Source organism: Bubalus kerabau, chromosome 3, assembly GCF_029407905.1.
Source record: "Bubalus kerabau isolate K-KA32 ecotype Philippines breed swamp buffalo chromosome 3, PCC_UOA_SB_1v2, whole genome shotgun sequence".
Lineage (NCBI taxonomy): Eukaryota > Metazoa > Chordata > Mammalia > Artiodactyla > Bovidae > Bubalus > Bubalus kerabau.
In genome coordinates this window covers 162,949,033-162,974,261 of record NC_073626.1, presented here as the reverse complement: position 1 = coordinate 162,974,261, position 25,229 = coordinate 162,949,033, and positions in this window count along the sequence as shown.

Genomic DNA, 25,229 nt, shown 5'->3' with positions numbered 1-25,229 from the left:
AAGTGGTCAAACAGAAAATGGCAAGAGTGAATGTCAACATTTTAGGAATCAGCAAACTAAAATGGACTGGAATGGGTGAATTTGACTCAGATGACCATTATATCTATTGTGGGCAGGAATCCCTTAGAAGGAATGGAGTAGCCATCATAGTCAACAAAAGAGTCCAAAACGCAGTACTTGGATGCAATCTCGAAATGGCAGAATGATTTCTATTCTTTTCCATGGCAAACCATTCTATATCACAGTAATCCAAGTCTATGCCCCGAGCTGTAATGCTGAAGAAGCTGAATTTGAATGGTTCTATGAATATCATGGCATCTGGTCCCATCACTTCATGGGAAATAGATGGGGGAACAGTGGAAACAGTGTCAGACTTTAATTTTTTGGGCTCCAAAATCACTGCAAATGGTGACTGCAGTCATGAAATTAAAAGACGCTTACTCCTTGGAAGAAAAGTTATGACCAACCTAGATAGCATATTGAAAAGCACAGACATTACTTTGCCAACAAAGGTCTGCTAGTCAAGACTATGGTTTTTCCAGTGGTCATGTATGGATGTGAGAGTTGGACTGTGAAGAAGGCTGAGCACCAAAGAATTGATGCTTTTGAACTGTGGTGTTGGAGAAGACTCTTGAGAGTCCCTTGGACTGCAAGGAGATCCAACCAGTCCATTCTGAAGGAGATCAGCCCTGGGACTGCTTTGGAAGGAATGATGCTGAAGCTGAAACTCCAGTACTTTGGCCACCTCATGTGAAGAGTTGACTCATTGGAAAAGACTCTGATGCTGGGAGGGATTGGGGTCAGGAGGAGAAGGGGACGACAGAGGATGAGATGGCTGGATGGCATCACTGACTTGATGGACGTGAGTCTGAGTGAACTCCGGAAGTTGGTGATGCATAGGGAGGCCTGCCTGCCGTGCTGCGATTCATGGGGTCACAAAGAGTCAGACACAACTGAGTGACTGAACTGAACTGAACTGATGAAGACCTATAAGACCTTTTAGAACTAACACGCAAAAAATATGTCCTTTTCATTATAGGGGATTGGAATGCAAAAGTAGAAGTCAAGAAACACCTGGAGTAACAGGCAAATTAGGCCTTGGATTACAGAATCAAGTAGGGCAAAGGCTAATAGAGTTTTGCCAAGAACACACTGGTCATAGCAAACACCCTCTTCCAACAACACAAGAGAAGACTCTACAAATAGAAATCACCAGATGGCCAACACCAAAATTAGATTGATTATATTCTTTGCAGTCAAAGATGGAAAAGCTCTTTACAGTCAGCAAAAATAAGACCGGGAGCTGACTGTGGCTCAGATCATGAACTCCTGATTGCCAAATTCAGACTTAAATTGTAGAAAGTGGGGAAAACCACTAGACCATTCAGGTATGACCTAAATCAAATCCCTTATGATTATACAGTGGAAGTGAGAAATAGATTTAAGGGACTAGATCTGATACAGAGTGCCTGATGAACTATGGATGGAAGTTTGTGACATTGTATAGGAGACAGGGATCAAGACCATCCCAGAGAAAAAGAAATGCAAAAAAACAAAATGGCTGTCTGAGGAGGCCTTACTAATACCTGTGAAAAGAAGAGAAGTGAAAAGCAGAGGGGAAAAGGAAAGATATGAGCATCTTAATGTAGAGTTCCAAAGAATAGCAAGGAGAGATAAGAAAGCCTTCCTCAGTGATCAATGCAAAGGAATAGAGGAAAACAATAGAAGGGGAAAGACTAGAAATCTCTTCAAGAAAATAAGAGATACCAAGGTAACATTTCATGCAAGGATGAGCTCAATAAAGGACAGAAATGGTATGGGCTTAACCCAGAAGATATTAAGAAGAGGTGGCAAGAATACACAGAGAAACTATACAAAAAAGATCTTCACAACCCAGAAATCATTATGGTGTGATCACTCACCTAGAGCCAGACATCCTGGAATGTGATGTCAAGTAGGCATTAGGAAGCATCACTATGAACGAAGCTAGTGGAAGTGATGCAATTCCAGTTGAGCTATTTCAAGTCCTAAAACATGATGCTGTGAAAGTGCTGTATTCAATATGCTAGCAAATTTGGAAAACTCATCCGTGGCCACAGGACTGGTGGCCAGTTTTCAAAGGTCAGTTTTCATTACAATCCCAAAGAAACACAATGGCAAAGAATGCTCAAACTACCACACAATTGCACTCATCTCACACGCTAGTAAAGTAATGCTCAAAATTCTTCAAGCCAGGCTTCAGCAGTACGTGAACCGTGAACTTCCAGATGTTCAAGCTGATTTAAGAAAAGGCAGAGGAACCAGAGATCAAATTGCCAACGTCTTCCGGATCATCGAAAAAGCAAGAGAGTTCCAGAAAAAATTCTATTTCTGCTTTATTGACTATGCCAAAGCCTTTGACTGTGTGGATCACAAAAAATTATGGAAAATTCGGAAAGAGATGAGATTACCAGACCACCTGACCTGCCTCTTGAGAAACCTGTATGCAAGTCAGGAAGCAAGAGTTAGAACTGGACATGGAGGTTCCAAATAGGAAAAGGAGTATATCAAGGCTGTATATTGTCACCCTGCTTATTTAACTTATATGAAGAGTACATCATGAGAAACGCTGGGCTGGAAGAAGCACAAGCTGAAATAAAGATTGCTGGGAGAAATATCAATAATGTCAGTTATGCAGATGACACCACCCTTATGGCAGAAAGTGAAGAAGAACTAAAGCGCCTCTTGATGAAAGTGAAAGAGGACAGTGAAAAAGTTGGCTTAAAGCTCAACATTCAGAAAACTAAGATCATGGCATCTGGTCCCATCACTTCATGGCAAGTAGATGGGGAAACAGTGGAAATAGTGGCAGATTCTATTTTTTGGGGCTTCAAAATCATTTCAGATGGTGATTGCAGCCTTGAAATTTAAAGACACTTAACCCTTGGAAGGAAAATTATGACCAACCTGGACAGCATATTCAAAAGCAGAGACATTACTTTGCCAAAAAAGTCCGTCTAGTCAAGGCTATGGTTTTTCCAGTAGTCATGTATCGATGTGAGAGTTGGACTATAAAGAAAGCTGAGTTCCAAAGAATTGATGCTTTTGAACTGTGGTGTTGGAGAAGACTCTTGAGAATCCTTTGGACTGCAAGGAGATCCAACCAAGTCGTCCTAAAGAAGATTAGTCCTGAGTGTTCATTGGAAGGACTAATGTTGAAGCTGAGACTCCATCACTTTGGGCACCTGATGCAAAGAGCTGACTCATTTGAAAGGATCCTGATGCTGGGAAAGATTGGGGGCAGGAGGAGAAGGGGACGAGAGAGGATCAGATGTTTGGATGGCCTCACCATCTCAATGGACATGAGTTTTGGTGAACTCTGGGAGTTGGTGATGGACAGGGAGTCTGGCGAGATGCAGTTCATGGGGTTGCAAAGAGTCGGACACGACTGAGTGACTGAACTGAACTGAACTGAACTGAACTTCATCAAGAATTTCTGGAATGACCCCTATTATTAATGACTCATTCCTTGTCTCTTATTAGTTGCCCATATTGCATAACTAAGGGAAAGGTATTTTTCTCTTCTTAGAACTCTCTTTAAATGTTTTCACTTATTAGACATTTATTTGTGCTACTTGAATACTTGTTACAATTCCCTTTAGTTAATTTGCCAAATATTGATGTAACGTTTCCTACGTAATATGGTAACTCCCACTGTCACACTAAGTACATTGTCATGAGAGTACTTGGTTCATATGATAAAGTCATAGTTTTCATGGCTTGAGCTTCTATATGAGCCTTGGAAACTAAAGAAGCTCAAAGAGTAAATATGAAACGCATGTTCTACATTTTAAAATATTGTCACATACAATAGGACAACTATGATGGATAGAAGTTAATTAAAGCTATAATCCAAAATAACATTTTTATATGATCAGTTCATTATGTTATTGGAGTATTTAGTCAGTACTTCATTAAAATATCCTTATTTTATCAATTCAACTTTCCTGATATTTGTCAATTTTTTTTTCTAGGAAGTAGAAATTTAGTAGGGTTGTTATAATACACAAAATATATTTAACAAAGGTATTTTCATATCCTCTTCATTATGAAAATTTTTGGGGGTATGACCAGGAAGACAGTGAACAGTATTTCAGGAATGTTGTTTTCATAGGGACTTTAGGAAAATAATGAGAATTCATTTTTCCACTTCCTTGGAGACTATCATTTAGCATTGCCACTCCTGTTCTCCTTGATCTACTGAGGCAGGTTTGCACATATCTCCACCTAAGAGTGCTCAGAAAAAAACCTTTATAATTGTGTTCTTATCTAGAGCAGCTAAGCCTCCACCAACTTTACTGCATGCATCAGCTCAGCCAAGAGCTCACCACTAACATATACCACAGCTCTAATTTCGGTCTGTTTTCATCCTTCCTCCCACAGTCCTTAGCACCAGATTTCCATCTACCCTGCTCTTAATACCTCCCTTCTCAGTCACTATTTCCTTATTATTTCTGCTATTCACTCTTAAGTTTCTTATACATGAGGCTTATGCAGACATGGGTCACTGAATGACTGAGTCATTCATGGGTCATTGAATTGACCTGCTTGAATTCAACTCTATTTCTCACAGTTTATAGAACACTCTACCTGACTGAAATCTGAAAACACCATGAAGGATAGAGAGAGCTGGTGGTTGCTGACAATATCCAAAACAACTCCAACGTGGAGACTGAATGACAGTTTATCTTCTGGTCTCAGCAGATGGAGACTTGAAGAGAGGGATGTTCATGGCCTGACACCCTTCCACAAGATGGGGAGACTGGAGAATAATGGGAACAGGAAGCCAATTTAACTCCTTTACAAATCTATCATTGCCATCTACTTAAAACCGTGCTTCCTATACTGCATTATGACTCTCTTGACCCATCCTTGTAAATATCATCTTGTTCTACATATTTCAGACTTCTGAACTAAGAGAGGTATGTCCAGCAAGCAAATTATCCTTCAGCCTAGGATGTCCCCTTAAGACTCTCAATTTCCAAGTAAGACCAAGGAATCCTCTTTTAGACATTCCTGGGGAGTATTATATGGCTTCCCCTTCCTGTTAGATCCATTTCTTCACCCATTAGAGTAGGTATCCAGATGTGCCTGTCACATACGGATGGGGACAATTTGTAACCAAGAGAGAAAAAGAGGAATAAAGCACAGAACACAGTTCCTCTATTAATTTGCACATATGCAGGCCTTGTCCAGATACCTTAAAAGTAATAGTTTCCCTTCCTGAAATCTCCAGGGCTATTGTGGTTGACCATGAGGTCAGAGGAAAGGCTAATCGCAATAGCAGCTCTCATCGACCCAGAAAGTTAGCTGAAGAATCAAGTACAAAGGCCAACTGATTCTCAAAGCATTTCTCCAGGCACTCTTGGGCATCTTGCCACTCAGTGTTAAAGAGATTAGGGATGGGTGAACTACAAATATACTTAGGTACATTTTCCCTTCTTATATTTAACAAAACGGACAGTCGATGTGGATTTTCACATTGTTTTAGAGACATCTAATAGTATTAATATGTATCCTAAAGTTGCATGTAATTCAATACCTCCTACACAAAAAATCAATTTTAAACTATCTGACTGCCAAATCTATCTATCTAAACTATTTGAGTTGTCAAATCAAAGACTGGCAATTCAGTCCTTTTGGTTGTAGTAAGATAGCCAAGAATCTCTTTTATTTCAACACGACCTTAGTATTGAACATCTATCACTATGTTAGAGCTGCATTTATTCTCTGAATTATTATTTATCTGTAAATAAATGCCACATACTTTTTCAAATCAGGGAGGGAGGAATTGTCAGTTCTAAAATATGAATTCCTCATTAAAATTATAAATCTAAAAATTGTATCAGAAACATAGGAAAAATTATGATGGGGAAGAAGTAAAATAGATGATAGTTGTAGCTATGAAAACATATATTAATTTGGACAATGATGAAAAAATATATTTGATGTTGTTAGGGTTCAGGAATGCGGAGACTTATATCTGAATTTTCTTTACTATGATAGGGATATCATGATTTATTTTACAAAATTTAAATGGTAACTCTCAGAAATGTGGGAGTTTGAATTCAGCTCCCACATTTAAAGACGATCAGAAAAAATGGAGAGAGATAATAGATTAAAAACACACTTTCCTTTTTCAGCTCAGTTCAAAAAATGCATAACATAATTATTTGCCATGAAACAGCATTCGTAAAGGTTACATCTGGTTCTCAGTACAGTTGTAGTTACCCTATACACACTGGTATGTGTGTGCACGATATATGAACATTAATGTACACATATGTTGAAATTTGGCTATTTTCATGTGTGTTCCACTATGAATAAGGTAATATGCCTCTTAAGGTTGATTAACTCCCTCCAACAATCAGAAATAAGGTCCTTGAGAAGAGTGGGAATCACATTCCGGCTTAGTCACTAAGTCATGTCTGACTCTTTGTGACCCCATGGACTATAGCCCATCAGGCTCCTCTGTTCATGGGGATTCTCCAGGCAAGAATATTGGAGTAGGTAGTCAATCCCTCCTCCAGGGGATCTTCCCAATCCAGGGACTGAACCCAGGTGCCCCACCTTGTAGATTCTTTAATATTTGAGCCACCAGGGAAGCCCATGACCGTTATCCAGTCGGCACGTCTAGTCTGAATGTACATTTCTCAAAACAGCCTAGACTTTTACACTGACCACTCTGATCTTTATGGCATCACATTTCCAGAGGGTAGAGAGAATGACTTTTTTTCTGTACAATTTGCTACTCTCCTCCTCCCCGGCACAAATATGAAATTTTACCCTAATAGTGTTAACAAATGTCAGCCCTCTGCTAATCAGTGAATTAAAACCAGACATCCATTCCTACAACATCTGACTTAAAGAGAATGTTATAATTGAGGAAAGATGGAGAAACAACATCTCATAGAGTCAGTCAATTATTGTTAAAAACAATATAAATAATAATATCTGCTATTGGCTCAGTGGTAAAGAATCCACCCACCAATGCAAGAACCACAGGAGATGAGAGCTTGATCCCTGGGTCAGGAAGATTCACTAGACGAGGAAATGGCAACCAACTCCAGTATTATTCCTGGAAAATCACATGGACAGAGGATCCTGGTGGATTACAGTCCATGGGGCTGTAAACAGTCAGACACGACTGAGCGACTGAGTACACATGCAATGCATACTTGCTCTGGTATCCCTAATATGATTTTTCCCCTGATCCCTTCAGATTTTTGACCCTTTGGGTTCTTCTTCCAGTGTTCATACCTCTGCTGTGGACTGAGTCCCATTGGTCTCCACAATTTTTTATTTGAGGAAGTTAGGCAAGGTTTTTCAACATTGGAAAAGCAACTAGCTTAAGAATAGTGGTGCTAGAAGTATGTCTCTGCTTTTTAATATACTGTCTAGATTGGTTATAACTTTTCTTCCAAGGAGCATGCGTCTTTTAATTTCATGGCTGCAGTCACCATCTGCAGTGATTTTGGAGCCCTGGAAAATAAAGTCTGTCACTGTTTCCATTGTTTCCCCATCTATTTGCCATGAAGTGATGGGACTGGATGTCATGATCTTAGTTTTCTGAATGTTGAGTTTTAAGCCAACTTTTTCACTCTCCACTTTCACTTTCAACAAGAGGCTCTCTAGTTCTTCTTTGCTTTCTGCCATAAGGGTGGTGTCATCTGCATATCAGAGATTATTGAGATTTCTCCCAGTAATCTTGATTCCAGTTTGTGCTTCATCTAGTCCGGCATTTCGCATGATGTGCTCTGCATGTAAGTTAAATAAGCAAAATGACAATATATAGCCTTGACGTGCCTTTTTTCCCGATTCCTTTGTGGTTCAGCTGGTAAAGAATTCACCTGAAATGCTGGAGACCTTGGTTTGATCCCTGGGTTGGGAAGATCCTCTGGAGAAGGGGAAGGATTCCTGTTCCAGTATTCTGTTCTGGAGAATTCCATGGATTGTATAGTCCATGGGGTAGCAAAGAGTTGGACACAACTGAGCAACTTTCAATTTCACTTGCGATAAAACAACATTAAATATTAAATTGGTAGATCACACATTAATATCAAGAAAATCTGCAAAGAACTGATCTCTCAAGAAACATCAAGATTACCTCTTGTCACCAGAGAGAGGATGGAGTCCCAGATCGTCCCAGGACACCATCTTGTGGTCTGTGTACCACATCTTCTTCTCTTTATTGGGGTCTCTACTTTTTGCCCTGGATCACTTCTCCAGCCTTTTCTCTAAGCTGGTGATTTCATCTTTCTCATTTCTTTTTATAAATGACAACTTATTTTTATTTACCATAGGAGAATGAATAATCTACGTAGAAGAGTATCCGTCATCACCTCGGAGCTGTCTCCTTTATTCTCATTTGCTAGACAGATAGAAAATTAGACACTGGCTCATGCCCTAAAAGCACAGGAGCTTCTCAGAGGCCACAAACCTGTGATGATTTTCTTGGTCACAGTTGTTTTATGGAGGTAAATCTCACAATATTCTGGGGGTGGAGCACTCTCATGATTGGGTTCCCCTGGAGGTTTTAACACTCAGATTTGTTCTCATTGTGCCTCTGAGAATTTGTTGATTAGAGCTCCAGTTTTCCTTCTCAACACTGGTTCTTGTTGCTGTTTCCTCTTCTCCTCAGTCTCTGCTCCAGGAAACCTTGCCTCCTGTATTCCCCACTCTATATCTCTAATCTTGGGGGTGACGGTTTCTCCCATATCCACCCCTCGCCCAGTGATCCAAGAAAAGTTGTTGATTTTTCAGTCTCTTCAACTGTTTACCAGCTGTCAAGACCAGTGGAGATGTCCAAGCTTTTACCATCTGGAAGCTGAAATAGGAAGTCCACAGTCACTATGTACTTAATTGGTAATATTTCTGTAAAATGGCCAGTGTTTTCTTGTCTGCCCTTTTCTGCTATCCTTTTTCTCACTAAATTAACTTTTCTCTTCTCTGAAATTATCTTTGAGGTAGAAATGAACTTCATCTTTAAATATATCTTTGTCAACCACTGTATTCTTTAATGCTTCTCTTCTTCAGTGGAAAAATACTAGAATTTTTAGTATTTTTTTATGTGTGAGGCTCAGCAAAACTTAAAGCTTTTCATAGATAATTAAATTAATGGGCCAATATGTAATACTAATTACTCTATGGATAGCAGATGCACATTGCTCTTAAATATATAGACTTCACGAGCTATTATAGTTCATGTTGTTTAGTGTAACTTGAGGCATAGTCATTAACATAGTGGGATATTTGGTTAGCATTTAACATTTGTTTTACATATATTGACCTCAAAATTCCCAGAATGGAACCAACTCTTCACATCCTCTTTACATGACGTTATATTTACAAAAGGACATCACTCATATTTAAATATTTATAGAAGACTTTAAATTAGTGTTTATAACATCAGAACATTAAAATAGAGAAATTTTTATATATACACATGTATGCCATTAGAAAAATCCTTAAAGACCCAAACAGAACATCTTTAAAACATTCAGTACAATTGTTACCTTTACTTGCATTAAGGTTGTGTTTTTCCCTGAAAGAAGAGTTATTTTTCTTTCCAGGATAGTTTTTCCCATAGCCTGGGAGTTAAGGAGCTTAGTTTTGGCCTCAGTCATATAAAAATTCACCATGTGACAAGTCACAGTGGATTGGATGGGGGGGGGAGGGGAGTCTCGGTTGTCTTCCCTGTAGATCATGGAGAATAGTCTAGATTTCTGTGTATTTCTTGAGATTCAATTGACTCTTTTCTGGATTCTGTCTGCCACAGAAGTTACATTAGCTATATTAGTGAGCCACTCTTCTTCACTTGTAACATATTTTGTAAAGAGTTCCTTCACAGATAACCAAGATGGCTTGCTGTTTCTGCTATAATAAGTTGCCCTTACTCAAATGATTCAATAATAATAATTTAATTACAGTTGCCACAGGACCCAGTAATCCCACTCCTATGTATTTACTCTAAAGATGAGAACTTATGTTCATATAATAACATATATGAGAATGTTCTTAGTAGTTCTTTCCATAATCACCAAGAATTAGGGAAAAAACAAAATGTCCATCCACTGATGAATGGATAAACTAACTGGATTAAATACAGTGGAAAATTACTCAATAGACTAGTGAAACACAACAATTTGGGTGAGTTTCAAAGATGTTATGCTGAGTGAAAGAAGCCAGTCTCAAAAGATTATGTACCTTATGATTCCATTTGGATTGAATGCTCAGTCACCTCAGTCATGTCTGACTCTTTGGACCCTATGGACTGTAGCCCACCAGACTCCTCTGTCTATGGGATTCTCCAGGCAAAACTACTGGAGTGGGAGTGGGTCACCATTATATCCTCCAGGGGGTTCTTCCCAACCAGGATATTGAACTTGGGTCTGCCTGCATCTCCTGCATTGGAGGCTAATTCTTTACCCACTGAGCCACTTGAAAAACCCTCCATTTAGATTAGACAGTCTCAAAAAAAATACAATCATAGTGGTGGAGAAAAGATAAGTGGTTGTCAGGGGCTTGGGGGTGGGGAGTGTTTAACTCTAAGGGAGAAAACCATGAGATGTGTGGGTAATGGAACTGTTCTGTATCCTGATTATGGTGAATGTCATAGGAATTTACACACATGTTAAAGTTTACAGAACTATTTACCAGTAAAATCAATCTTACTGTATATTAAATTTAAAAATTAAATTAAATAAAGCAAATATAAATGAATAGATAAATAGTAATATTAAGATACATTATCAGACCATGATGTATCATTGATTCAGAAATAACCTCCAGGCAGGAAAATATAATAATTAAGATCTCAGTTTCAGAATGAGTCATTAGAATCCTTTTCTGCTATTTCAGTGATGCTGGGAGAGACATTGACCTACTGGGAGACTCATGTCTCCATTGTAGCTATAGATGATAATAATTCTCACCTTAAAATGTTGTAAGGGTAAACGATAACATATTGTACTTACCTACTAATAATTATACTGTTAATATTATGTTGGAAATCATTACATGGCTTTCTCCAGTACTTTTGATGAAGAAAATCTGGCTATTGCTTCCCCCACCCAACAGAATACATCCACACAGATGTACTGGTACCACCATTATAAACCCCATTACTATTGTCATACACTATACAAAAAAGATCTTAACAACCCAGATAACCATCGTGGTGTGATCACTCACCTATTGCCAGACATCCTAGAATGTGAAGTCAAGTTGGCCTTAGGAAGGCCGACTTTCATCACTACGAAAAAAGCAGGTGGAGGTGATGGAATTCCAGTAGAGCTTTTTCAAATTCTAAAAGATGATGCTGTGAAGCACTGCACTCAGTATGCCAGCAAATTTGGAATAAAAAAAAAAATAAACCAACAACAAACTCAGCAGTGGCCACAGGACTGAAAAAGCTCACTTTTCATCGTAATCCCAAAGAAAGGCAATGACAAAGAATGCTCAAACTACTGCACAATTGCATTCATCTCACATGCTAACAAAGTAATTCTCAAAATTCTCCAAGCCAGGCTTCAACAGTACATGAACAAAGAACTTCAGCATGTTCAAGCTGGATTTAGAAAAGACAGAGGAACCAGATATCAAATTGCCAACATCTGTAGTATCATAGAAAAGGCAAGAGAGTTCCAGAAAAACATCTACTTCTGCTTTACTCACTACGCCTAAACCTTTGATTGTGTGGATTACAAAAAATTGTGGAAAATTCTTCAAGAGATGGGAATACCAGACCACATGACCTGCCTCTTGAGAAATCTGTATGCAGGTCAGGAAGCAACAGTTAGAACTGAACATGGAACAACAGACTGGTTCCAAATAGGAAAAGGAGTACATCAAGGCTGTATGTTGTCACCCTGCTTATTTAACTTATGTGTAGAGTACATCATGTAAAACGCTGGGCTGGAAGAAGCACAAGCTGGAATCAAATTGCTCGCAGAAATATCAATAACCTCAGATATGCAGATGACACCACCCTTATGGCAGAAAGTGAAGAGGAACTGAAGAGCCTCTTGATGAAAGTGAAAGAGGAAAGTGACAAAGCTGGCTTAAAACTCAGCATTCAAAAAACTGAGATCATGGCATCCAGTCCTATCACTTCATGGCAAATAGATAGGGGAACAATGGAAACAGTGACAGACTTTGTTTTCTTGGGCTCCAAAATTACTGCAGAAGGTGACTGCAGCAATGAAATTCAAAGACAACTGCTGCTTGGAAGAAAAGCTATGACAAACTTAGATAGCATATTAAAAAGCAGAGACATTACTTTGCTGACAAAGGTCTGTCTAGTCAAAGCTATTATTTTTCCAGTAGCTATGTAGGGATGTGAGAGCTCAACTATAAAGAAATCTGAGTGTCAAAGAATTGATGCTTTTGAACTGTGGTTTTGGAGAAGACTCTTGAGAGTCCTTTGGACTGCAAGGAGATCCAACCAGTCAATCCTAAAGGAAATCAGTCCTGAGTATTTATTGGAAGGACTGATGCTGAAAGTGAAGCTCCAATACTTTGGCCACCTGATGTGAAGAACCCAGTCATTGGAAAATACCTTGATGCTGGGAAAGTTTGAAGGAAGGAGGAAAAGGAGACAACAGAGGATGAGATGTTTGGATGGCATCACCAACTTAATGGACATGTGTTTGAGCATGCTCTGTTAGTTGGTGATGGACAGGGAATCCTAGCATGCTGCAGTTCATGAAGTCACAAATGGTCAGACATGACTGAGCAACTGAACTGAACTGATTGTCATACACAGCATACTAGGGCTATGCTAGAATCTCAGATCTCTAGAGACGTAAAATGCTCATTACCACCAAGCAATAACTTGGTGCAAACAGTCTTAATACATTTTGGAAGTAAGAAAAAAATGCACTTGGTGAAGTGGTGATTATTTAGAAATCCAACATCTTCAGTCCCAAAAGAAAGACATTAGGGTCTTTGTCCTTGACTTGTCTTTTTCCTTTTGCAATCACTCTTTACCACTCTCATCTGATCTGTCAGTTTCAGTGATTGCATCTAGGCAGCAGATGACTCTCAAATCTATATTTACCATCTTGGTCTCTCTCCTGGGCTTCAAGATTGGATTTCTAACCCCTGTTAGAGTTAGATTATCTGAATTGTGATCTCTAAGGCATTATCTGAGACTCTGCTCATTCATTTTCCCTTTCAAAGCTTCCCCTTTCTCTGATTTTCAAATTCTGTTGTGCCACCAGCCTCTGGAAACGTGTCCCAAATGCCTGATGTCATTGTCTCTTGTCTTTGCCTAGGACCATGAAGCCAGACTTTGCCTTGTTACCTCTAATTTAAATGATAACCATGGTCTATGAAGATAGGCTTCACCAATGTACTCAACTGCCATATTAATTTAAAATGCTATATATAGTTCCTGTATAACTTCCTCATTTGGTACATAAAACCTTCACTAGTTACCTAAAGAAAGAATTATAAACAACTTGATCTTACATAAATTTTGTCTTGATTCCTCACTATATCCCTTTAGCCAAATAATGTTTCCTATGCCCACTTTATACTTTCTCAATTCCATGACTTTGTTAATATTATTTGCTTTATAATATAATATACTCATTAATATAATAGTCCTTTTGTCTGGAATAGCCTGCTCCTTCACATGTTCAACATTTCTTTAATTCTGGCTTAAAAGCCTTACCGTGATCCTCATATTGGAAGCGATTTTAGACTCTTTTGAGCTGACATAGCACATTTGTTATTACATTTTTATGAAATGTATTACTTTCTGCCATTCATTATGAGTATTTATGAGTGTATATTATATCCAGAGAGAGTAAAATATATGTCTAAGTCGAAGTGCTGAAGTGGCTAGACTTACACCTTGTATTATTAGTAGGTGCTCAATATGCCTGTTCTATTGAAGAAAAATGAATGAGAATTATTTCACCCAGACTAACCAGGTCATTTTTCCCTAATTCTCCTCTACCCTATAGCTGGTAGCTCCACTGTGATTTCTTTCCTAGGTACCAATAGCCAGAGTGACCCAGATGGTTGGATTAGCAGTTAAACAGGACTCCCTGAAACCTATGCTTTGGAAAGTTATTCAAAGCTGTCCTAATAGAGGGTTGGATGGCATCACCAACTCAATGGACATGAATTTGGGTGAACTCCAGGAGTTGGTGATGGACAGGGAGGCCTGGCATGCTGTGGTTCATGGGGCTGCAAAGAATCGGACATGATTAAGCGAACTGAACTGAATAGAGGGTTTCAGCTGAAATCCCAGTCATTGACTAACTATCTTTTAGTATTCCATTCTGTTCCACTTGCTTACTCAGAAGCCAGATATGTGGGAATTGTAATTATAATGTGTTTAGTACCTAATTATTTCACCTACACAAAGGTGTTTTGCCTTAAGAATGTTGTTCCTCTAACATTGAGGGAAGCCAAAGAAGAGTTAATGACTAAAATGTTTCTAGACTCAACCAGGTTACTTAGTACTGGTATCATTTCTTTCGATCTTGGATTGTAGGTCCCAATTTCTAGACTTTGATTCTGTTCCTATGGCAGTGAGGTTTTAGATGCTTTGTAACTGGTAGAGACTTAACCTGAGAAAACGCACTATATATCCTATGTGCTCCTAAAGGTCTCTAGAATTCTGTAAGCCAATAAATCATTTTTGCTCCATTTATTTAGCTCTCTAAAAACAGACTAGATATTTTCAAAGACACAACTTCATTTTCTCTGTTCCTTATTTACAGATGCAGTGGAATTCCTATATGTTTAGATTCCTACCTTGATTCCTCACTTTCTAAATGGAGGTCCAACACATTTTGGAAAATGGAGAATTCAGATTTATATATATCGGGGTATATATATTGGGGTTCATATTCTGGGGTTAATCTTTTCCTGAGTCACAAACAATTTAGGCATTTCAGCATACTGCAAAGCCCCCACACAGCTGAGCACACAGTAAATTCAGTTCTTCACATCAGACCAGCAATCTCCCAGTACTAAAAGTTCTGAGCCACCATACTGAAAGTTAAGCTTAATTTACATTGTAAAATTATGCAAGATGAATCCTTTTCTAACAAAATCTGTCTAAGCTTCAGGGGCACTCAGATCCCCCAAAACTTATTAGCTGCCCAATGAACTAACTCTCCAAGGGAAATATCAGACAGGTAAAAATCATTGTCCTGCACCGGTTAGTAATAAAATGGATGGAATGAGGCAAGGAGTTCAAGTAAACATCCAACCCACTCACTGAGGCTCCTACCTCCTCATTCCTGGCTCCTCCCTGCTCTTGGGTTTCCATCATCTGCAACTTAAGGCTCTGCTATTTGTGGGAATGCTTTCCCCTTTCTGAGGGAAGCAGTGCATCTCTGAGCTAGTGTATCTTGTATTGTAATGAATTCCACACACATGATTCTTAAATGTGCATGGTACCATCCATGAGTAATTAAGTCTAGAGGGAGGGAAAGCTTGGGTGGAGTTGACTAAGTCTGGCACAGGGACAAGGCTGTCTGGTTTCAGCAGAACTTTCTTCTGAGTGGCAGTACCCTGTGGTCCCTTGGAGTCAAATCTCCCCCCACTCTGGTTTAGGTTGGATAAAGCACTAACTGGCTTATCTTCCTCATGTCACTCTTACTGTCCCAAGTCTCCATTATTTCACCTTGTAGAATGAAGGCAGTACTGTCTGCCCATTTTCCAGGGTGATAGAAAACTATGATAGAAAGTAAAGTATCACCATGATTGAGTTAGTTGTAACATGCTCCTCTTTTTCTTCTTTTTAACATTTTGGTTTAAGGTACCTTTACTCAACACCTGGCCTAAATATGCCACACAGGGAGCACCTGAATTTGAACTTGCATTATCTTAATCTTAACAGATGTTTTTCTTGGAAATGATCCATTGATAAAACTTAATCCCTTTCAACAAGGCTTTATTGAGCAACTACAATGTGCTGAGTATCTATTCAATCATTAAAATGTGGCCTGTTTAAAGGCAATATTTTACTCTCCTCGGTGGGGAATTTCATAAACTCTGCAAAATGTTTCCAGCGTTAAGAGGGAACATAAAGGAGGCACTGCTGAGGGGTTTCTTTTCACAGCAAAAATATTAAAAGAGCGTTGGGATTCAAGTGCCACTTTGCAATGAGCTCAGTCACTCTTGGAAGCCAAGGTAATTTCACTTAGAACTTAAGGGAGCACCAAGGCAGCTTTGAAAATACAGTTCTGCAGGGTGACCAATATTTCACTTCCCTGGAGTAAACACTTATGTGTTTGAAACTTAAATGAATTCATTGGTAGGGATGCACCTGAACTTCAGAAACGTAGCTGATAGGGGTGCTGGAGAGAGATGTAACAGTAGGAATAAGTTTAATTTCTTGCACACAAAGATTTTGTCTAAAATTATACCTTAACAATGATTTGCCAGGTAATATACTGACATGGAGTTTATTATGAGAGTAATTTAAAATATTTTAAAGGAAGTGGCAGGACAATAAAACTGTTTACTTGGGAATATGACTGTCTAGTCCAGGCATCTCTTGAATCATTGCTGCAAGAGACAAAGACAATCTCAGTCTTCCAAAACCAAAAGAAAGTTAGTAACCACTTTCTAATAAGAGCATGGGCTTTCATATGCACAAAGACAGTGGTTCAGATGTGGGCTTGGGAATTAGAATGCCTGGCTTAAATACCAGTGGCCACCATGTCCTAACCATATGAATCTGTATAAGTCATTTAATTTTTCCCAGTCCCTTGGTTTTCTCACCCATGGAATGGGGATATTAATAATAACTACCTGATGGAGTCCTTAGCTGATTTATTTAAAGACAGCAATACAGTTATAGGTCTAAAATAATGTTTGGTATATAATAAGTGCTTAATAAGGTGCCTCTTAGCTGGCACTAGTGGTAAAAATCTGCTTGCCAAAGCAGGAGACACAAGAGATGCGAGTTTGATCCCTGGATCAGGAAATTTCCCCTGCAATAGGAAATGGCAACCCAATCCAGTATTCTTGCCTGGGAAATCCCATGGATAGAGAGCCTGAAGGGCTACAGTCCATGGGGTCACAAAAGAGTTGGACATGACTTAGTGACTAAACAACAATAAGCATTAAAGTAACTATACACAATTGCCAAAAATTAATTTGATATTTCCTTATCATCAAATTTTATTTTCAAGATATTTTTGGCCATGAAAGTAAACAATAACATCCATTCTATTAGATTTAGAAATCTAGATAAATTTGTTCCAATGTTAACATGTTTTCCCTGAGAAATTCTTTTACTTGTGTTTGTTATTGCAGTTATATAGCTGTTTCTTTATCTACAGATTACAGACTCATAGTTATTTCTCTGTTGTTAATTTACAATAAACCCTTGCATTTATATCATATATGTAAGAATGGTAACTACAAAAAAAAATCATACCACCAACTAGTGAAATCACACAGACCAAAAAAATCCAGTTTTTAAAATGATATTATCTGCCTCTTTAAAAAAATATCAGCACTTGACTCTAAAAAAGAAAGGTTATCATTATTTTTAAGAGCATTTGCTCATTTTCCTCTTATAAAGTTACTGGCCAATGAATTATTACAGTATATGAAATTATATATTTGAAAGTTTCAGAAACACGAGTATTTGAATATAAAAAACTTCAAAATGTCTGTGCAGGATGCTTTTTCAAAAAATTTCAATTTAGGGGCTTTTTGCATATGCCAGTACTCTTACCTGGAAAAGCCCATGGACGGAGGAGCCTGGTGGGCTGCAGTCCTTGGGGTTGCTAAGAGTCGGACACGACTCAGCGACTTCAGTTTCACTTTTCGCTTTCATGCATTGGAGAAGAAAATGGCAACTCATTTCAGTGTTCTTGCCTGGAGAATCCCAGGGACGGGAAAGCCTAGTGGGCTGCTGTCTATGGGGTCGCATAGAGTCGGACACAACTGAGGTGACTTAGCAGCAGCAGCAGCAGCAGCAGCTGCATATGCCAATGTGTATAAACAGGAAAAAACACTTTAAACATTTTGCATGGAAAAGATAAGTGTAAAGTACAAGGTGATACTCAAAGAAATATTGAAAAACATCTTGAGCTGGCAGAGTGCAGACATGATTTACAGACTGTGAAACACAGGTTGCCACTAACTCTCCTTCCTCTTTGAGCTCTATTGAGTTAGAACAAGGACTCCAAGTCTCCACTGGAGCCCTGCCTCCTCTAGCCCCTCACTCTGACTTTACCAACATCACTCTCTCCTGTTCTCTCATTTCCCTTTCTCACTTTCCTTAAACAGATTTAGTAAAATTTAAGGGAATACTAGAGTCACTCAAAAGTCAGAGCTAACATCATCTTGGACCAGGGATGTGAGTGGTTAACCTTGCCTGGAGATTTCAACATGTTGTAAGTATTTTCGCAGTGGCTCAGTGAGCGCATAGCCAGGGGAATGGTTGATGGAATGTTTTGAAAATTTCAGGTCTGGTAACGTATAATGCCATAGAGACACCTGCTTGTAGGCATCCTTTTAATCAATATGTCCTCACAGATACGACAGAAATAGGAGTCAATAAGGGAAGCCTCCCTGAGAACAGGAAACCAGGTTCTTACTTTTGACCTACACAGAGAATTGAATTACAAATAGGTAAGCTAGCCTTCTGAAGAATTATGACATTCTATTTACGGAGATAAACTCTTCAGAAAGAGTTGTAAATGCTAGCCTGCTTTGATCAATGAGCATTTGATAACTCTATTCTATGCAGAGAACGAGCTGGGCTGTAGAAAGAGGGGAAACAGAAAACTCAGAAGTACCTTCCAGGAACTTAAAGAGTGTTAAAAAGACAGCTGAGCACAGATTTGTCACCAGAGCAGATCCACTCTGCAAGGATTGGTTGAATGAATGAATGCATGAATGGATATAAGAAGGCATGATGTAGAGATAGCAGAGAAGTAGATGTTAATGACAGTGGAGGTGAAAATGAGATGGATGTTTTATGGAATGAGGTGTCACGAGAACTTGCTAATGATGGGACACACTTTTGAGATGTACTTTGAAGTGTTTCAATAGAAAAAGAGGAGAGAAGGAAGAGGCCATTAGTCAAAGAGACAGATATAATTAAAAGTATAGAAGATTTAAAAGAAGAAACATGTTGTTTGAAATGACCAGAGCATAGAGTTGGTGGTGACGAATCAGGCTGGAAAAAGAAATATGGTCCTGATTGTGGAAGTCCTACAAAAGTGTTCACAGAAATTACTCTAATGGCAAAAGGATATAGTAAATCCCATTGAGACATGGAGCAAGGATGATCAATGATGGGCATTGTTACAATCCAACTTAGAAAAGATGAGGTCCTTGAAGGAAGAGCATGAAGTAAAAAGGAAATTTAGCAGAATAACTATGGTTGCTGTTGTTATTTAGTCCATAAGTCGTGCATGACTCTTTGGGACCCCATGAACTGTAGCATGCCAGACTTCCCATCCTTCACTATCTCTCAAAATTTTCTCAAACTCATGTCCATTGAGTCAGTGATGCTATCTAAGCATCTCATTCTCTGTCACCCCTTTCTCCTTCTGCCCTCAATCTTTCCCAGTATCAGGGTTTTTCCAGTGGGTCAGTTCTTCACATCAAGTGGCCAAAGTATTGGAGCTTCAGTTTCAGCATCAATCCTTTCAATGAACACTCAGGGTTGATTTCTTTTAGGATTGACCGGTTTGATCACCTTTGCAGGCCAAAGGACTCTCAAATCTTCTCCAGTACCACAATTTGAAAGCATCAGTTCTTTGGCACTCAGCCTTCTTTATGGGCCAACTCTCACATCTGTACATGACTACTTGAAAAACCATAGCTTTGACTATATAGATCTTTGTCAGCAAAATCACGTCTCTGATTTTTAGTATGTTCTCTAGATTTGTCATAGCTTTCCTTCCAAGGATCAAGTGTATTATAATTTCATGGCTGCAGTCACTTTCCTGTGGTTTTGGAGCCCAGAAATTAAATCTATTACTCATAAAATTTAATGCATGTAGTAAGGAAACTAAACATGAGAAGAGAAACAAATTCTTGCACAATGTATCCATTATCAGTGTCTAGTAACACTATAATAAAAATCTTCTTAAACCTTGCTTACATATATATATATGTATATATATATATATATATATAACTATGTATAACTAAAACCATATATAACAGCTAAACATATAACTATAATATAGTTTTATATGTATGTAAAATTTCCTTACATGAACCATTAGAAGAACTTATTATTACTAATATTTCCCTTTTCGATGATGAATCTATGATATAAATGAGATATGAAAGCTGGCATTGGGAGAAAGTTGTGAGGAGAGCAGTTTTGTGATCAATGTTTTACATGTAGAGCTTAATTTATACACTGTAAATTGATTTGGAGTGTGCCATCTTATAATTAGGAATTCAGTCCAGAAAATTATGATAAACTACGATGCCCATTTCTGAGTTTTCTGCTTGAAAGCTTGGAAGTTGAATCTCTAAATATTGTTTAAAAGTACTCAAAAAGAATCTATGGCTTAAGAGAACTTGTATGGATTCTTTCAATTAAAAAACAAATGAGAAACATTGCATTAAATTGAAGAGAATGAGGGATAAACAGAGAAGTAGGGAGTGAAGCAACAGAACTTAAGGACGCATAAAGCAACAGTTTCAAAGAGCAGTCATATTCTTAACAGTGTCAGGTGCTACAGGAGATCATTACAAATAAAATTCAAGTGGGGTTGCTGAATTTAACAATTAGTAAGTCACTGCTGAGATTTGTGTGTGTTGTTTGTATTGAATGGTCACACAGAGTTGGGTTTCAAGTAAGTGGAAAATGAGCAATTGGGAGAAGTAAGTAAGTGCTACTCTTTAAAAATGAAAATTTTAAAAACAACACATGAATATACTTTTTGAAAAAATTACTATACTGCTGTACATAAAATAAATCTTAAAAATCCCCATTCACTACCCACTCAATCCCACTTACTTCCCCGCTGTTACTGATTAATGATAGATTGCAAAACTTTCAGAGTAGCTTAATGCATTTTTATGCCTATACATAAATGAACACCCATATACATGTGTATATATATTTAAGTATATGCATACAGTTAACACTTGCCAAATATTCACGTGTTTTTTTTTTCTATATTTTCCCTTTATTTGTGCTACGATTGGAGTCTAACAAGTCTTGACTAAGGGATTAGGTCTCTTCTAAGATGATGCAAATAAACGGTAGTGACAACTCCTTTGCCTCTCTCAGCCACTGAAACCGGGAGTCTTAAAGAAACTGTATTTGAGGCAAGAAGAAACGACCAGGAAACATTTTCTGTCAAGAGACAGCAGAAATTAGGAAACTCTGGAGTAACAGCTTCAAAATTTAAAATCTGAAGGATTTCCAAATATCAATATGTGATGTATAGTTGCGTTTTTGTTGATGACTTTTTCTGAAGAAGATGGTGTTTGAGGCTTTGAGGCAGCAGCAACTATCTGGCCAGGCATATTTGCAGGCATAGCTCCTTCATCCAGAAAATTTAAGGTACTCTGGATGATGCTCATACTGAGGTTACACTGCATGCCATGAAGGAAGATGTGGGGAGAGGGTCTTTAAAGATTCTTGAATGTAGACCAATCCCCAAATACTTACCATTATGGACATTGATGAGTCAAGTATGATGTTCATTTTCTCTTCCTTTTTTTGTCTGCATACATTCTTCTATTCAGATTACCTATGGAGGAAGCCCAATTAGGCATCAATTTTGAATAAACACCTTAGAAAATATGAGGCAACTTTCTTCTTAGAGAAAGTATATTTTCCATATTAAATATAGCAAAAGAAAGAACCAACTCCAAGTGGAAACCAATGAGCAGTGAGTGTATTGAACTCTCTGAACACATTAAGAGATTTGAAATAAAAAAATCTAAGGGAGTTTCAGGTCTGTGCTTTCCCTCTGGATTTTTATGGTTGTTTTCCCCCTCCTCCCCATAAAACAGACTTTGACACATGGTAGTCAGCATTTTTGCACAGGAAGTAAAGTAGCATCAAATCACTGAAGTCATCCTATTGAGGTGTATTCTCATGTTCTGGACTTGAGCCAATTAAATTGGGTCATTCTTGAAATGAAACTGCATCTATTCTTGGCATCAGGGTTACATAAACAGTTCATATTGGGCAAACAGGTAATAAACCATTTTCAGAAAATCAACCATTTTCTGAACCATTGAGTTCAATAATGATAACAATAGTAATAGCTACCATTTATTGAATTCTATGAAAGATGTAATTGTATTATTTATGTTGTTTTATATTCAATATAACTTTGTAAGTTATGAACTTTTATCCACATTGCATAGTTAAGAAAACCATAGAGAATTCAAGAGATTCACCCCATGTTCCATTAATAATTAAATACAGTAAAGCTAAGATCTGAGTCACATTTGAGATTAGTCTGACCTTAGTTCCTGTTCTTTATTCTGCACCATCAAGGCAGACATATAAAACTTGTTCCTTCAAAAGGGAGAAGGTGGACAGAGGCAGAATTCTCCTCCTTTTTTTCCAAACATAGCTGATGTCCAGAGATACATACGGCCATGGGGCCCATGCATAATTACTTTTCCTTTCAGTTTCCTCATCTCTTCTTCAGCATCTCATACCTTCCATGAAAGCAGTTTAATAGGTCCCCATGCAACCATCATGAAATGAGATCCTGTAAGGAATCATGGGAGGTACACAAGCTGTTCTATAGAAAAGAGATACTGAGCCCTGAGAAGATTAAAAGGATCAATGGAAGATTGATAAAGTAATCAGGAGATGTGAAGAGAGGAAACTTGTAATTCCATGTAAAGGTAGCAGAAGTACCAAGTGCAAGTAGAAAGTGCAAGGAAAGAACCAAGTGCAAGTTCCTGCTTGCACTTGTAGGAAGTAGGAACTCATGTGTGAACCCAGCATGCAATTACACTCAAACAGCTCCTTGGGAACAGAGATGTGGACCAAGATTCTCCATAGAAGGATGTCAAGTTCATTTTAGATTTCTGGATACAGATATAGCACCTAATTACTATCATGATATCATGACTCCAAATTAACATTTTGATGAAAGTATTTGAAGTACTGATTCTGGGTAGCTGTTAATATTTTATTGTACTGTTTTTTTCCCTTCATTCAAAACCAAGTTCTTAAAGTGAAAAAGGGGGCAATGCCTGAAAATTTACATCAAGGAATTGCTCTATCAGATAATACATTATGCTTCTGGGATTTTCAAGTTGTTAAATAAAATTATATTACACTAGGAGGTTTAACATATGCTTATACACAACTGACTTACACAGTTAATGCAGGGCACTAGTTAAGAAACATTTACTCTTTGTAAATCCTTTTCAATGAATGAAAACTTCAGAACCAATTAGGTGTGGTTGACATTTGCATTTTAAGGATTTTTCAAGGATTAGAGACATTAAGCCTCACAAGTATATCAAAATGACAGCCTTACCCTAACTTAAAACATCTTGCCCATTTGCAATAAAATCTCCATCATCTCGGGCCTAAAAAATGTGTTGAGCGCATAGACTAAACATTCAACAGTTGTATGCACTCAGCAGCTTTATGACTTTTTGGGTGCCTTTGTGGAATCATCCTGGAATCAATTTATCTTCATGCTTCAAAGAATTCTAATTCAGAAGTACTCCAAATGTTTGGGACTATTTTAAGATTATTTTTCTTCTTGAAGTTGAAACGTAAACTAAAACGAATGCTTTCCCGATAATTTTATACTGTTTTAACTAACTGTTAAAGTTCACCTTATGTTTAAACTACAGCTTTCAGGCTTAAATGTGTTTTAACATCTATGATTATTCTATTTTTGAAAACGAACCCTCTTAATAATACTTACTTCCGGCTCTTTTGCCTATGTGCCACGGTAAGTATGGTCAAGAAGTTAGAGGGCGAATACATTGGATCTTCCATTGATTCCCATTATAAAAATAGATATCTGCTTTTGCCTTGCTTTCAAGAAAAGATAAAAAAAGTAGTAGACCACACTGAAAACTTAAGTATAATAGAAATATATTTAGTCGGTTTTTTTTGTTTGTTTGTTTGTTTGTTTTTTGAGCTAGAATTGTTAGTCTGGTTTGTGTTTTCAAACATGGCCAGTAAGTCATTTTTCATTGTCTTTTGAAGCATTTTGCATTTTCCAGAAGTTCCTCTTTACCTGATATTGACATGTTCACTTATCTCTCTGGATCCTATGAATGTCTCCCATGAGTTTTACACTAGTAGCTATGAGTAGTTTGCCCTTCTTTTTTCATTTTTGGGGAGGCATTCCTATTATAGCATCTAACTGTATACCATGATAGGACTGCTTGTTATAGCTATGGAATGCCTATTAAGTCTATGAGTTTAGCTACCTATCAGCAGGGTCATTTAGCCAATTAACCCAATCTGAAAATAGTATTTAAAATTATAAATTATATAAGACAGATTAGTTTTCCTCTACTACATCAGCATTTTGAAACTCCTAAAGACACTTTCACTTAGACTGAGGGGTACTCCATCTTTCTTCCTTTTTCTCTTCTCTTTCCTTTCCTTCTTTCTTTTCCTTTCCATGAAAGGTGGTTTATTTTCAGGGAGTGAGTACCAACCATGAAGCATCTTGTCTTGCCAGATGAACTGAAGTTACTTTTCTCCTCTTTAAAATATTTATAAAAAATCACAGTTGGAAGAAAGATACTGCAGATAGATAAAAAGACTGGTATTCATTTTAGATGAAAAATTAGTCATAATTTGAGAAGATATATGCACCCCAGTATTCATTTCAGCACTATTTACAATAGTCAGGACATGGAAGAAAACTAAATGTCCATTGGCAGAAGAATGACTAAAGAAGATGTGGTATAGACTGGAATATTACCCAGTCATTAAAAAGAACAAAATACTGCCATTTGCTGTGGTATGTATAGACTAAAGATTCTCATACTGAGTGAAGTAAGTCAGAGAAAGACAAACAGATGATATCACCTATATGTGGAATCTAAAAAAAATGGTACAAATGAACTTACAAAACAGAAAGAGTCACAGACATTAAAAAATTATGATTAACTGAGGAAAAGAAGTGGAATAAATTGAGAGACTGGGATTGCATATACATACTTCTATATATAAAATAAATAACTAATAAGGACCCACCATATAGCACAGGAAACTACTC